Source organism: Scylla paramamosain, chromosome 17 (assembly GCF_035594125.1).
Source record: "Scylla paramamosain isolate STU-SP2022 chromosome 17, ASM3559412v1, whole genome shotgun sequence".
Lineage (NCBI taxonomy): Eukaryota > Metazoa > Arthropoda > Malacostraca > Decapoda > Portunidae > Scylla > Scylla paramamosain.
In genome coordinates this window covers 8,800,437-8,816,586 of record NC_087167.1, presented here as the reverse complement: position 1 = coordinate 8,816,586, position 16,150 = coordinate 8,800,437, and the positions used below count along the sequence as shown (strand labels likewise).

Below are 16,150 nucleotides of genomic sequence, written 5' to 3'. Positions count from 1 at the left end.
CCTGCAAGCTTGTGTTGGTTTGGGCAATGGCGTGGCGGGCAGCGGCTCGTGGTGGACGAATGAGATGCAGATAAGAATGGATTTGATGCATGCAGTGTGTGTGTTGTGCTAAGGAAACTTGCCAAGATGAAATATCATATATCAGTTTCAGGCGCGAGGCACTTCATAACTATCATAGCACAGAGTATGTCTGGGTTTGTTTGTAAACGAGATAACCAGATTTTGTTGTGGTGGTAGAGCCTGCTGGGAGGGCTGGAGGTGGTTGGTGGTCTAGGGGTGGGCTGGGAGGGGGGGAGAAGCTGAGAGGTGACCCGCGGGGCGTGTGCTTGTGTGGCGGTGGTCGAGGGTGCCCGAATATGGTAGGTGGAGCCACACGGGTCGGTCAGCAGGCCGCCCTGGCAGCCCCCGACGCGCCCGCTGGCTCCTCCTCCTCCTCCTCGTGCTCTCCTTCCAGCCTCGCCGCCTCTCCCTCCCCATCTCATCACAGCACTCCTCACCTTCGTCAAGCAAATCATCACCATTGGGCTTATTTGCCTCTCGCTTCCATCCTCCTCACATCCAATTTTCCTATTCACATACACAATCTCTCTCTCTCTCTCTCTCTCTCTCTCTCTCTCTCTCTCTCTCTCTCTCTCTCTCTCTCTCTCTCTCTCTCTCTCTCTCTCTCTCTCTCTCACTCCCAAGTGTAGTATTTACTCACTCCCAACCCGCATCTCGTCCCTCCGCGGCGCCTCTGCTCCCTTGTGTCGGTCAGTTGTAGGCGACGACCACCCGAGGAATGCTGTGGAATACTAACTCACCCCCGTGCCCTCCGCCAGCCTTCCTGCCGCGGCCATAGCGAACCAGCCAGTGCCTCTTTCCCTCCGCTAATGGGATCAGAGGTCAGTCAGGTTATGGCGGCGGTTCTTCGTCCAAACCAAACGCCAGAACAACCTCTTTCGGCCTCTCGACTCGAAGGTTATGTGGTGAAATAGACGCTGCAATATATTCAAGGGATTTCCTTTGAGAGAGAGAGAGAGAGAGGGAGAGGGTTGGGTGGGGTATCCAGTCACCACGTACGTATCAAGTATGTCCGGAATTTTGTAATGTGAAAGTATTAATAGTCACATGTCTTAATTTGTCCTTGATGAAGTAGTTAGGTTACTCGGAAAGGCTCGGGAGGGACTGAATGAGTGGGCGGGTAATGAAAGGGTGTTGTAGGGGAATGGGAGGGTACGGGGATGGTCTACGTATTGAAGCTGGCATGTGTGGGGGGGAAGGAAGTGATAGTAAAATAATGCAAAGTTGATAGAAAACGAAGCTAGTCTTGTGATGTAACTGCCATTTCACGTGATATTCTGCTATGGTAAATCTGTCAGAATGTCTACTTATCCATTGAGCTGTCCATCTATGCAGTTTGTTAGAGGGGGACGCGAAGACAGGAAGCGAAACAAAAGGTAGACGCGAAGGAAGGCGGAAACCTTCTCGTACATGTACATGGTAAGACACTGAGACGAGGATAAATCTCTCTTCCTCCCATTCTTCGCGGACAGCCTTTCATCCAGTATTCCCGCCCGCCCTCTCTTGCCTCTCACGCCGTTTTTATTCAGGCCGCCATTGTTTGTTTGTTCCTTACGTCCTCTCATCATCCACATCTCTATCATCATCTTCCTCCTTCCCGTTCTTTCGTTATCATCTTTTATCTCCTTACCTCCCTTTCCTTGTCTCCGCCTCGGTCACAGAACGAAATATAAGTTAAAAAGTGATAATACATATGATTTAACTGAGTGTAATTTAATATGAAGTCTCTATTGTGTTCGTATTTTTTGTCCTCCCTTGAGTTTGTGATGTCAGTGTGATGACTTGCCTGAGTGCGGGAGTGGCCAGGCTCACATTTTTACGCAGTTTACAAGATGAGGTGAAGGCTTTGTATGACCTGTGATTAGGGAGGGGAGCAGGAGGAGGAGGAGGAGGAGGAAAGAGATGGGCGGGGAAGAGCAGGAAAGGGAGGGACGGGCCTTGTGGAAGAGGTCATGAGTTGTCAAGGTTAGGTGGTGGTGGTGGTGGTGGTGGTGGTGGTGGTGGTGGTGCGGCGCTGGCTGGAATCGTGGGAGATGTATTGTGGTGGTGTGTGTGTGTGTGTGTGTGTGTGTGTGTGTGTGTGTACTGGAAGAGGAAGTGCTACAGCTGACATCCTTTCGAGTACTCCCCCCCCGCCCCCCAGTATTCACCACCATCACCACCACCTGTTGCCTCATCATCACACAGCATACCTGAAGCTACACACACACACACACACACACACACACACACACACAGACGAAAAAAAATATTATTAACCACTAAAAAAAATAATAATAAAAAATAAGAATAAACTTCTGAAGCACCTGCAAATATTTGACTCAGCAATACATAAGCAAAGCCCGGATGACGGTCACTGAACTGGGAAGAAGGTGGAGAAGTGGAGGAGGGAGAGGAAGGCATGTGGAGGAGGAGATGGCGGTGGTGGTGGTGGTGGTGGTGGTGATGGTGATGCTGGAAATTTCCCGGATATACATACAACACAATTAAATCTGTGACCCGTCTCTGTATGTGTGTGAAGTGTGACATGTGAGGCTGTGGTGTGTTGCATGCGAGTGTTGCGTGCGTTGGGTGTGTGTTGCGTGCTTGTGAATGACTGCGTGTGGGATTGGGTGGTGAGGAAATTTGCCTGAGCGCGGCTGATGTACTTGGCCCTGTTAGCGTGCGTGGGAACAGAAGGAGCAGTTTATTGTGTTTATGGAGTATGAAGGAAGAGGAAGAGTTGAGTGACTGGGGAGATGGGAGTAAAGGAGGGTGGCCAGGAGGAAGTGAGGAAACAGGTGGTGCTGAAGGAGGAGGACGAGGAGTTGGAGGAGAAGGAAAATGTAGATTAGAGGATAATGAAAAAAAAGTAGGAGAAAAATGTGAAGTAAATGATGGATAGAAGAATGATGAGGAAGAAATAAAGAGAATTAAGAAGCAGAGAATAAAAAAATAATTAACAGAGAGGAGAATGAAAATAAGGAGCTGGTTATGGTGGTGATTTAGAAAGAGGAAGAGATGATGATGAAAAAAAGGTAGAGAATTAGGAAGAGTTGAAGGTGAGGATAGAGGAAAAGAGGAGGCGGTGTATGTGAAGAATTTGGAGAATGAGTAATGAAAGAAGAGGTGGAGGAAATGAAGAAAAAGGCGAACGAGGAAGAGATGGAAGAGGTGGAGAAGGCAGTAGATAAGAGGAGAAGATGGAGGTTCGTGGTGGTGGTGATGGAGGAGGAAGAGGAACATGTGAGGTGCCCTTGCCCCAGGGAGGGGACGACCCACTCTGTCTGGCTGCTCTCATAATCCAGGCCCAGCCACCACCACCACCACCACCACCATCACCACCACCACCACAACCACCACCACCACCATCACCACCACCACCACAACCACCACCACCACATAGTCTCGCTCAATATAACCTTTTTAATGAGTTTTTTTTTTTTTTTTTTTTTTTTTTTTACTCCCACTTGTCAAATAATGTCCCAGTATTATTTGTTGCTTCCTCCCTTCCATCCTCCCCACCCACAAGCCAAGCCATGCCGCGCCCCTCCTCGCCAGTCCTCCCCGTGTCCGCAGCGCAGGAGAATGAGCAATTAGTCAGTGAATCACCCAGTCGTGTATTAGCATAAGACACGAAAAGGCGATTAGAGAGACTAACGCTTATTCCTCACATTACCTGGAGGGTGTGCGTGTGCTCGTGTGTGGGGGGTGGATGTGGGGGGAGGGGGCATGTCAAATACTCTACGTCACCAGTCGTGGCGCTGATTAAAAGATGACAGGTTAGCAGTAGCCGTCAGTACCGGGTTGCAGGTAACGGTGCTGCCTGCAAACCCTCGGGCTCCCGTTGGCCTGAGCCGAGTGGACAGCTGACACCCGCCCATCTCACCTCCCCCCCTAACCTAACCTAACCTAACCTCCCCCCTAACCTAACCTGACCTTTCCATCCACCCAACTAATCCAGGGCTGGTCAGTAAGCAAATACCAGAGGAAAATCCGCATGTGTGAGGAGGCTAACCATGTCATCGCTGTTTTCTGTGTGGGGCGGGACACAAGGAAGGTGAACGATTCGCTATATATCCTTGGCTGTGATACGGATGTCAGCACTGAGGCTATGCACCATTCACAGTATTCTTGCTCATTATTCCTCCTCCTCCTCCTCCTCCTCCTCCCCCTTATCCTTCTCTTCCAGTTTCCTTATCCCCCTCTTTCATCATTATTTCTTTTAATCGTATACAAAACAGTTTTATCGTCATCATCATCATCATCATCATCATCATCATCATCATCATCATCATCATCATCATCATCATTCCTCCTCCTCCTCCTCCCAGGCCTTCTTCAGGAGTCAAGTTCCTTAGTTAATCTCTGACAAGTCCTGCATGCAAACATTTCATTAGTGTTATCTCTTCTCTTTATGTCCGAGTGTCCTCTGTGCATTGTACTGTGGGTGATGCGCGTCTTAAATCGTGATCTGCACCTTTCAACTTTTATTTATTTATTTATTTATTTTTACTATGTCACTTCATTTAGTATTTGAGTCTGGGGTTGCGTCTGTGGAGTGTGTTCCTTCGTGTGTGTGTGTGTGTGTGTGTGTGTGTGTGTGTGTGTGTGTGTGTGTGTGTGTGTGTGTGTGCGTGCGTGTGTTTCCTTGCAGCTGGGCGTCAAGTGTGCAGTGGAGGTGCTGGCGGGGTCATGACGTGGTGTTTACATATCATAATTTCGCCATATATAGAAACACTGAGCTAGGCAACCCTCCTCTCTTCTCTCCTTCCCTCCAGCACGGCCTCCAATACTTCAATTTTCAACCCTCACTTTAAAATTATTTCCTCAACCTTCTCTAGCCCAATGCCGGTTATTACTTTCCTCTCATTTCCACGCAAATCCTTCCTTTTTCCATTTATCGCGCCCTGCCTGCCGTCCTCCTTCCTTCCTTGATTGCAGCGCTCGTAAACACCGGCCAAGGTTGCTTACGTTTGTCTTAGAACCATAATTCTGAAACCCTTCTGTCTACGCCTCCACTACATTCAAAAGGCTGTAGTTGAAGTTGGGTTTTTAAGACCGTTTTTACGTTTCTAGTGACAGATTAACAATTTTTCCACGTTATTAACTGGGGAAGCACTTGTGAGAACCCTGCAAATCACCTATTTGGCCTTGGAAGATAGAGAGTGAGCGAGCAAAGTGGTTCTGAATTCTGACCTTACTGGGGGCATTGCTCGGCCTGATCTGCTTCCCGTCCGGCCGGCAAGAGTGGTGCAGGAATATTGATGCTGCAGTGTTGTGAAGGAGGATCCGATAGCAGTGATGGACAAATGCAGGGCCGAGGGCAAGCTTTTATACGTCCGGGGTGGAGGAATGTGAGACTTGCTTTTTTCCTGTGATATTGAGATTGCGAGGGTGGTGGTGGTGGTGGACGTCTCGAGAGTGGAGCTTCTACCATTTGTCTTGTGTGTAAAGGAGTCTGTGTGTTTGTGTGTGTGTTTCCTTGTGCAGGAATGGCTGTGTTGATAATGTGAGGTGAACGAAAATGTATACTGTGAGATTTTCCACCCCGTCTATATTATACGTTCAAAACCCCCACGAAAGTCGTTCCTGCTTGTCATATTAAGTCACGTTAGCTTAGATCAGGAGTGGAAGGGTTTATTTGGGGTGGAATCTTCATTAACGAATATTTGCTGGTGGAATTTGCGTGGAGGTGGACGAGTGTGTTGTATAGTGAGGGAAAGGTAAGGTGATTGTGTGTGTGTGTGTTAGAGGAGGGAAGGATGCGAGTGAAGGTACAGTGAAGGTTGTGAATGACATAATGAGGAAGGCAGGATGCGTGTGGGAAGGAGTGATGGGAGAGATGAGGGGGCAAGGGATGTATTATGCCTGGTTAGATGATTAATGTGGTGTCAAGTGGGTCTTGTTTCATTACCCTCTTCACTTCGTCTTCCATAAGCAGTCTCCTCTCCCTCGCACTTCATCTCCGTCCTCCTGCTGACCTTTGCCTTCTTCCTATCGTTTTTCCAAGTTTTTTTCTTTTTTCTGCTAAGTATCTTCTTAGTTTTGCTTACTGTTTGTCTCCACTGCCGCACTGTCTATTATATATACAGTATATATTTTTTTTTATTTTTCATCTTCCCTTTGCCTTTTCTTCCCTTTCATTCTTTTTTCGTAGCCTTTTTTTTTTGTCCCTTTGTGTTTTTCTGCTTATTATTTCCTTATTTCTGGTTGCTGCTTGTCTCCATCTTCGCTTCGTCTATTATAACCTTTTTTTTTTATTCTTACCTTCCCTTCCCTTTTCTTCCTTTTCATTCTTATTTTCGTAGCTTTTCTTTTTTCATCCCTTTTTATTTTGATTCTGCCGCTCTCTGTCATCTTCCTATTATCTTTACTTCTTAAAAACCCCTCCCTTCTCTTCCCTTCCCCTTCTCCTTCCTTCCCGTCCCTTCTTGCCAGCAGTCACCTTTTTTTTCGTGTGACATTCCCACCTGTTCCTCGCTCCTCTCCCTTACAACTCCTGTCTCATCCGTCTTCTCACCTGTCTTGGCACCTTATCAGTCGCTTCTTTGATCGTGAGAATTTCAGTAACACCTCGACGCCTCTGAGCCTCCAGGTGTTCGTCGGCCTCAAGACCTCCTCTCTGTAGGCATCTCCCTCCCTCTCTCCATCCCTCACATTCGCACCTACCCTCGTCGCGAACACAAACAAACCAATATATTTATCACTGTAAATATAACTGCCTCGAGTGCCGCGATAATAAAGGTTGAAAAGGACTCTCATTCAGTACACTGGAGGCTTAAATTTATCGCCTTGTTCTGGTAGATAATTGTGTGTGTGTGTGTGTGTGTGTGTGTGTGTGTGTGTGTGTGTGTGTGTGTGTGTGTTTGTAGTGATACGCATGCTGCTCGAGTCTTCCTCCCTCCGTGTGTGCCGGCGAGGGTGGAAGGGGATTATTTCTCCCGCTGAACTGCTTCATTGTTGTTGCGTTTGATGAAGGTGAAAAGAAAATTACACAGCAGTGGGAGGTGTGGGGAAGGGTGATCTCACTGCCGGCGCTGGGAAGGTAAGGTAAGGCTGGATTCTCCTTCACTGCCTCCCTGACTTTGCGTCTTACGAAGGTGTTGTTTGCTACGTGTTCTCTCCTCTCTGTCTGGAGTCCTCGGGGGCTTACATCTGTGGACTAGTTGCTATACATAGAGCTCCGCCTCATCATCGCAGCGTGGGGTTCTGGGGCGGCGGAAGGATAAACACGAGGTGGGAAAGGTCAGGGGTTGAGACGTGCCATATAGCAAGCAGGTGAGGTCAGGTTACGGGAAGGTGTGCAGCTGTGACTATTATTGTTTTTTGTTATATACTCTATTCTTCATTTAGTTGTCATGGTAACGATGCCATAAGTTCTTAATTTGACTACAGTGGCTCTTCAAGGATAATAAATTGGTCTGATGGGAGGCTGAAGTACAATTTGCAGGCAACACTGATGGCAAAGGAAGTAACGGAGCAGAACAGGTCTTGTCGTATTTATAGCTTAGTTTTCGCTCAGTATTACCGTGTGGCGTCACTCATATGAAGAAGCTAACTTGGTACGGTTATTGGTAGTCATCACGTCAAGGGGAGGAAGGGGGGGCGAATGAGCGGGTGGTGGTTAGCGAATAAGATTGTCTGTGCAGGCATGTTGGGTGTGGCATGTAGGGAGAAAAATTGTTAATGTTATACTTTCATTCATAACAGTCTGGGATTCAATTGTAATGCTACTGATGCTACTGGTTAGTTAAAGGGCAGGTGGCTGGATACCATTATTAATACAGGTAAGCTAGATGTGACAGGAAAGAGAGAGAGAAAGAAAATAAAATAAAAGAGCGATGTTACTGTTATATCTTCGTTCATAATAGTCTTGGCTGTAGTTCTAATGTTATCGGTACGAGCAGACTGGTGAGGGAATGTCATTAATTTTCCAGGTATGTTGGGAATGACAGGTGAGAAAAAGATGATGTTACTGTTATGACTTCATTCAAAATAGTCCTTGTTTTTAGTGGACATCGAAGGCCACATGTTAGTTAAAAGACAGGTGAGGGAATGTCATTAGTCGCATTGCTAGTATGTTGGGAATGATAGGTGGGAAAAAAGCAGTTGTTATTGCTATATCTTCAATGAAAATAGTTCAGGTTAGCGATGCCACCTGTTAGTTAAAAGACAGGTGACCGAAAATCATTAGTATGGTTTGACAGGTAAAAAAAAAAAAAAAACATAAACAGAAAAGAAACTTAGTAATACCTTCATTGAAAAATAGTTCATGTTAGCGATACCACCTGTTAGTTAAAGGGCGCTGACCGGATGTGATTAGTAGTGTAGGTATGTTGGGAGTGGAGGGTGCAGGGGGTTTAGTTCCGTGTAGTTAGTCAGCCATCGATATGAAGCCTTGTCGCTGGCGGAGGAAAGGTCGCAGAGGGGGCTGACTCACACACACTCTGGTTCCTCAAGTATCTGACACGTTCATTCTTATTTGCCGGAGCTAAAGTTGACCGGTGGATAAGTTATCAGAGTGCGTGACGTAAGAAAGATGTCTCACCACTCAGACTCTCTTTCTCTCTCTCTTTCTCTCAATGAAAAAGATACAGTGCTTAAATGTTTGAAATTAAAATACACATAACTGTCCACTTTATCATCCGTAAGAAAATAAAAGAAAACTCGTTGACTTTGCATTAGAAAAGAAAAGGTGATTAAGACATGAACGTGTTTGATAACGGACGAGGAAGAAAGAAAGGAAAATAAATCCATAAATAGCCATCGCTCAGTGCAAGGAAGAGGGAAGAGGTTTAATATTAACGCCGCGACTTGCAGGGTATTTTTTTCCTCGTGTTGTGTGTCATGGCGCGGGGGACACTGACCTGTGTGTGTGTGTGTGTGTGTGTGTGTGTCCGTGGTCTGTTATTTCCTCCTCATATTTCTCTCTCTCTCTCTCTCTCTCTCTCTCTCTCTCTCTCTCTCTCTCTCCTCTCTCTCTCTCTCTCTCTCTCTCTCTCTCTCTCTCTCTCTCTCTCTCTCTCTCTCTCTCTAGTGTGCTTAGTTTTAACACAGCCTCTCACAAGTGTCAGGTATGCTGTTGCTTGTCCTTCCTTTGTGTTTCTTTGTTCTTCTCCCTGAGCACCACCACCAGAGAGGGAATGGGAGGCGGGGGGGAGGGAATGTTATTATGAAACTGGGTCACTGAACTGTTTTTTTTTTTCCTGTTTATTAAGGTAATGTTATAATTTGTTAATTACTTCAACACCTGTACGTCTCTCTCTCTCTCGCTCTCGCTCTCGCTGTGTGTGTTGTGTGTGTGTGTGTGTGTGTAGATGGGTGGCTGGGTGTGTGGGTGTCTAACGGGCCAGAATGAAGGGTATGTTGATGAGTTTCTTAAAGGTACCGATGCGTGACTCGATTAGCGTGTAGACAGGTGTGCTAGTTTTGTTCCCCTCCCTCGAGTAACCCACACTGGCGCGCCTTGGGAGTTGGTGCGGTTGTTGTACTGTAAGAAGAGATTAGGATCGCATAGGACTCGTAGGGAAGGGAAGAGAAGGGAAGGGGAGGAGAATAGAAAAGGTTTGCCGTCTATATGTAAGGTGCACCGAGTGGCGTATTTCATTTAGTAAAGTGTAATGTTGGGATTTTAAACCTTTCACTGCAAGACGAGTTTTTTTTTTTTTTTCATAACCACCTACAACTTCCCGGACACGTTATTATTATTTATCTATTTATTTATTTATTTATTTGTTTTTACTGTTATAATTTAAATAGTTGTGTAGTCCAGAAAAAAAAGTAACATATTCTCTTCCTTTCTATCTCTCCATACCTAACCGCTTTTCTTTTCTTATTTACAGCGCTTTTAAAATGATTCTAGTAAAGAGTTTAAATCTATGTAACGTAACATGTTAGATTCCACTATTGCTCCACGAACCACAAAATAAAACTTTCACAATATCCTGGCGCCATGAAATCCTATCATAAAATTCACACACACACAAAAAATATATATAAATAAATCCTTATACAGACTATCACCTGCAATTATATAGGCTTCAGGTACAGCAGGTAAGCCACTGATGGGTTGAAGAGGCAGTACACAGGTGAGGTGTAAACATCGGTGAGTGTAGGTCAGTGTAGGGCTCCTCATGTGAAGCCGCGGGGATTAAGCTCTGCCTTTTTATCGACTTGGTATGTAATGAGAAAATTTGAGCCATCGATCACAAATTGGGAGTGTGATAAGGGGAAGGTCAAGGGGTGAGTTACCTGTCCGTGATAGCGACGGCAAGGGAAAGATGAGGTAACTTAAAACTCACGCCTGATAGAGAGAGTGCGAGACTGATTACAGGTGACAGGTGAAAGGTGCCCCCGTGTAGCCAGGCTGGGTGGCGTTCCTCGTTACATATGAGGGAAGGCAGAAGTGAAAGAAGGCTTGAGAAAACCAGGCAAGATGTACACGCGTAACATTTTCATTACGCAACACAGTAGTACTAAGATTATTGTTAACATTTAGCAACGTCAGAACAACAGCCGCGCCTTTCAAGATTTGCACGTCTTTTGTGTTGTTATCTGCTGCACAGCATCTCGGTACTTTCCCCGCGCGGGCGTCTTCCTGCAGGTATGCGGATGTAGTACTCACTGGACAGAACGTGCTGGCAGGAACGTACACAGAGAATCCGAGAGAAGAGGAGAGGAGAGTGAAAGCCTGACAAGTTACACAGTGCAAGAACGGCGTTATGAGAGGAGAGACGGGAGAGTGGGAGAGGAAGGGGTACGAGGAGACAGGAAGGAGGAGGAGGAGGAGGAGGAACCAGCAGGAGGGCTTCCCAGCTGACCCGCGACGAGGGCAGCGCACGGCCAGGTCCCCCTCGCGTCCGGGGTCACACTGCCGTTGCTCCCGCCCCGCTGTGGTGGTCCTCTTTTGGGCGTCGAGTGTGTTTGTATATCGGCGCCAGATTGGTGTCGTGGAGAAGCCTGACCGCTAGGGGGCTATTGTGTTCGCGTGTTGCTGCGGGCGGGGGCTGCTCGCTGTTTGTGTTAGGTGAGCTGATGCACCGGGCGGTGGAGGCTGGAGGGAAGAGGCTAGAGAGAGAGAGAGAGAGAGAGAGAGAGAGAGAGAGAGAGAGAGAGAGAGAGAGAGAGAGAGAGGACGTACATCCCTAGCTCCGTCTTTGTTGTGAGCCGGTATGAGAACTGCTCCACCCTCCTCCTCCTCCTCCTCCTCCTCCTCCTCCTCCTCCTCCTCCTCCTCCTCCTCCTGGGTCTCTCTCTCAGCGAACGACTCCTCCTCCATCTCCGTCCTGCGCCGCCGCCTGCTATCTCCCTCGCCATTAGCCCTGTCCCGGTACACCGCTGGTTGGGTGGGTCAGGTATCTCAGACGGCCTCCAGAATCCGGCCTCCACCTGGTCCCTGCCCGTCACTGCCTCACCTGGCCCACCTGGCTCACCTGGCTGGCTCTTGCGTACCCACCTGTTCGTTCATGCGGTCCTTCAGCTTAGGGTTTAACGTTCATGCGAAATTAGGAAGCATCTGAAAGAATTACCGGTTGAAGCCGATTGAAGCTTACGTCCGGAGTGTTTTTAAAGAACATCGAGGTTAGGAATGAGGGAGAAAGAAAGGAAAGGAATGTTAGGGAATGCGGAGGGGAAAGGAGAGGTGAGCGGCGGCAGGGAAAATACAGTAGCTGTGCATAAAGGACATGAGGAGCATTGTGACTAGAATTCAGTTTGTAGATTGGACTTTTCGAGTGGCCGGTCGGTGGTGTGCGTCTTAAATGGGCGGTGTGTCATTGCCGGTGCGGGGCTGCGGTTGTGCGTGTGCGTGTGTGCGCATTTGTACGACTGTATTGTCATAGAAACCTGAGCCCTTCTCAACACACGCACACACACACACACACACACACACACACACACACACACACACACACACACACACACACACAGAAAGAGAGAGAGAGAGAGAGAGAGAGAGAGAGAGAGAGAGAGAGAGAGAGAGAGAGAGAGAGAGACACCCCACTCCTTCATTCCTCCTCAATTCAGGTGGAGTGAGTGAGTGGGTGGGTGGGTGGGCGCACAGGGCGGGCGGAAAGGAAGAAGACAGGGTACAGTAGACGGAAGAAGAGGGCGTGAGAGAAGCTTTATAGTGGGCGTGTTGTGGGCGAGGCAGTGGGCGCGAAAGGCTACAGATAAATAAAAGAGAGGGTGGATGTGTTTTCTGTGGGTGGCGAGGCGGGGATGATGGAAGAGAGAGAGAGAGAGAGAGAGAGAGAGAGAGAGAGAGAGAGAGAGAGAGAGAGAGAGAGAGAGAGAGAGAGTGGTGTGAATGGTACACGTATGTTAACCTTGTCTAATTGTGCTCAGGTAATTAATGAGTCGCTGGCCAGGTGATGGATAAGGTAAGGGTGGAGGGGGGTGTTGCTGGCTGTGAGATATGAATGAGTACTGAGGTGTGGCTGGGTGTGGCTTGGGGGGGATTAGGGGGGGTGGCTGGTGGCCTGGATGTGGTGGATGAAGGGGGTGGAGCGGAGGAGAGGATCATCGTGGGTGGTGTATTTATATCCGTGCCAAAGGAGGAGGTGGAGGAGAAAGAGTAGGAGGTGGAAGGAGGAGGAAGAGGAGGTGGAGAAGGAGGAGGTGGAAGGTGACGTCATGGTTTTCAACTCACAACCTGCACCTTTATGACGTCATGCACACGCCCCACGAGACTCGAAGCAGGTGTGGCGGTCAGGTGTGTGTGTATGTGTGTGTGTATGTTAGTGTTATGTGTTGTCAATATTTCTATTGGACAATACATAAAACTGCTTTATTGTTTTGGGTATTGCGATTTTATTTATTTTTTTCTGCAAGTTTGTGGCTACTCGTCCATCTGTCTGTCTGTCTGTCTGTCTGTCTGTCTGTCTGTCTGTCTGTGTGTGTGCACGTGGGTAAATTAATCAGGGGCGAAATGTATGCTTATCTATTTGTTACATTTCCATTCTCTTAAACAACGAAGGCAAACTGAGGGTAGGCCTAAGAAAAATCCAGGCATATCTTAACATGTACGAGTATAGCACATGACTAGATATACTTACACATTGGATAACTTTTAAGTATAATCACACAAATAAAATAAACGAGGAGGAGGAGGAGGAGGAGGAGGAGCAAGAATACTACAAGACACAGCGAAGGGTTAGTGAATACAAGAGACCACTAGTATATACATAAAGGGTTGATGGGAATGCGACACGTGATATAAAACAAACCATGCATGCAGGCGAGAGGGCGAGAGGGTGTATATATACGGTGAGGGGACGCACTGAGGGCCTGGCTGCTAATGAGTCGCGGCGGAGCATGGGTGGCAGGCGGCGCTGGGAGGGGCGGGGCGGGGCAGGATGAGGCCCAGGGTGTTCTCCTCGCCCCGCTGTCCATCACTCCTTCTCAGTGTTTACAGTTGGCTCTGCCCCGACTCCCGAGGGACGCCGGCACCCCCTTTGAAACGAGAGAGAGAGAGAGAGAGAGAGAGAGAGAGAGAGAGAGAGAGAGAGAGAGAGAGAGAGAGAGAGAGAGAGAGAGAGAGAGAAAATCAGTCAGTCAGTCTTTAGAAATTGTTTGTTTGTGAATGCGTCTGCCTCTCTCTCTCTCTCTCTCTCTCTCTCTCTCTCTCTCTCTCTCTCTCTCTCTCTCTCTCTCTCTCTCTCTCTCTCTCTCTCCCCCGCCGCCCTCCATCTATTCTCCCTTACTCTAGTTTAAATCATTAGTGTTTTTTTTTCTTACGTAAGATAAGATTTTTCGATTCTCTCTCTCTCTCTCTCTCTCTCTCTCTCTCTCTCTCTCTCTCTCTCTCTCTCTCTCTCTCTCTCTCTCTCTCCATGTCAAGCAATGCCCTCAGCAACACCGATTTACACACACACACACACACACACACACACACACACACACACACACACACACACACACACACACACACACACACACACACACACACACACACAACCCACCACTTTGTTGCCCTCACCCACCTCCCATCCATCATCGCATCCCTTCCTCACCTCCCCTACACACGCCGCCGTCACCCCACACCCGCGCCCCCCGCTGGCCCGCGCCCCTCCACCAGTAACCCTCTCACTCCGTTTTCTCCGACAGAACCTAAAGGCGCGAAATTAGAATGAAGGATTAGTTGATCTTATCTATGCCGTTTTCTTTCGTCTTGCATTTTTCTCCTCCGATTGCAGTCTCGCATACCAACACACACACACACGTCTACTTATTTATCTATTTTTCTCCCAAGTGCGTGTGTGCTGGGGCTTCTCTTGGGATTTCTAGTATATACCTTAGAATTGACACGCCACCCCACACTCTCATATCTGCATTCAGGTGGCCGGCCCATTAGCGCCTTGTATTTGTTTTTTCTTTTATGCTTGTTCCTGCAAATTCTCGTGTTTTTTTCTTTATTTTGTGTCGTGCGTAGATTTATTGCTCCCTCACCTGTGCATTCTTTCCTCCACCTCCTCTGTCTTCTCCTCCTCCTCTTCCTTGGCCCCCTCTTCCTCTTCCTCCTCATCCGTGTTTATTCTACCATACCTCTTATTTCACAATTGGAGTGTGTAGTTAATCGCATACAACCTCTTAAGAGCCAAAAGATCTGCGGCTCATTGTTCTTCCCTTGTATTCCTTTGTGCTCCTCCTCCAGGGCACTCATTCCGTCCACCTCTCTCGAAGCTCGACGCTATCAGGTTTCTAGGAACACTTGAGATTATCCGCGTTCTCCTCCACCTTGTTGACGCTTGAGGTGGAACGTGGCACGCAGATACACGAGACTTTGGGACAGATGAAGGGGAGGGTGATGTACGGGACAGAGGGGAAAGAGAGGACTCAAGGAGGGGAGGGTATAGAGGGAAAGAGGAAAGGAAGGGGAGTGAGCATAGCGAGAGAGAGGAGGAAGGAGGTATGCTTATGTGATTATGAGATTAGGTTTGGCACTAAGTGGAGAAGAGAGGGATATATTAGTGATCTAGTGAGGATTAGGAGGAGTTACGGGGTGTGTGAGGAGGCGATGAGAGTGCTGGTGAGTGGTGAGGGAAGGAAGGAAGGAAGGAGGGAGGGAGTCGTGGCTTATCTTAACCCGTGCACTATATGACCTTAGGCTTGTGCCGCAGAAAAAAAAAAAAAATATATATATAGATGAATAGTTAAGTCAATAGATATAGTCATTGAAATATTCAGGCTCTTACTAATTTACTGTGTCGAAGTGGCCCATCATGGCACGTCTGGACCCACCACGACCACCGCAACACACTTACAAACGCAACAAAAACATGTGTCAGTTTTCTCTTTTAATCCGTTTTCATATTTGGTTATTTGGAGCGACCCGATTGTCTAGTTGCTCCCCACGTCTCTGTTGCGTCCCTCGCCAGACTGTTCACACCAACTGGTTGTATTGTTTTTTGCACACCTGATTAGATATAATGAGGATTAATTACCTACGACTGGAAGGGCTGTTATCGCGGCGACTCGTCTTGAGGGCTAATTACGAGAGTGAGTCAGCGGTGTGTGTGTGTGTGTGTGTGTGTGTGTGTGTGTGTGTGTGTGTGTGTGTGTGTGATGGAGCAACAACAACACACGTTATGTTACCTGTCGTCCTTGTGTCGTTGGGTGCCTTCGTAATGAACGGCGCGGCCCACTCCCTGGTCATGCCTGGTGGTGGACTGGCGGGCGAGGGGTGCAGTGTTACAGGGCGGGATTACATGCTGCCCGGGACTGTTACACTGCCCTTGTCGTGAAGAGAACTCTGTGTATTATAAACAGTAACACGTATTGCACTATTTAATTAAGGGCGACTCTTTAAAAGTTTGTATGTAGTAGGGGAAGAAAATGAAAATAGTAGTTGTGTCCCTGAGTGTGTTTGTCCGTGTGTCTGTCTTTCTGCGCGCGCCCACCCACCCGTTAACACATGTGGGCGTTAACATGGCATGACTGTAGACTTCCATGTTGTTTTCTTTAATAGCAAGCTTTTCGTTCTGTCATTGCTTAACCCTCATTATCGTCATGGTGCCCCTCCCCTGCCCACATCCCTCCCCTGCCCACATCCCTCCCCTGCCATCCCAGCCCTGCTAGCCCTATCTCGGGACACATCCTATACCAACAC

The 16,150-nt window shown here is 47.9% G+C and overlaps 1 protein-coding gene across 46 annotated transcripts in view; it reads left to right on the top strand.

Annotated features, from left to right (window-relative positions):
• LOC135108431 (microtubule-actin cross-linking factor 1-like) overlaps nt 1-16,150 on the top strand; it is a 262,996-nt gene that overhangs the window by 23,786 nt on the left and 223,060 nt on the right. The gene's annotated exons all lie outside the window — the stretch shown is intronic.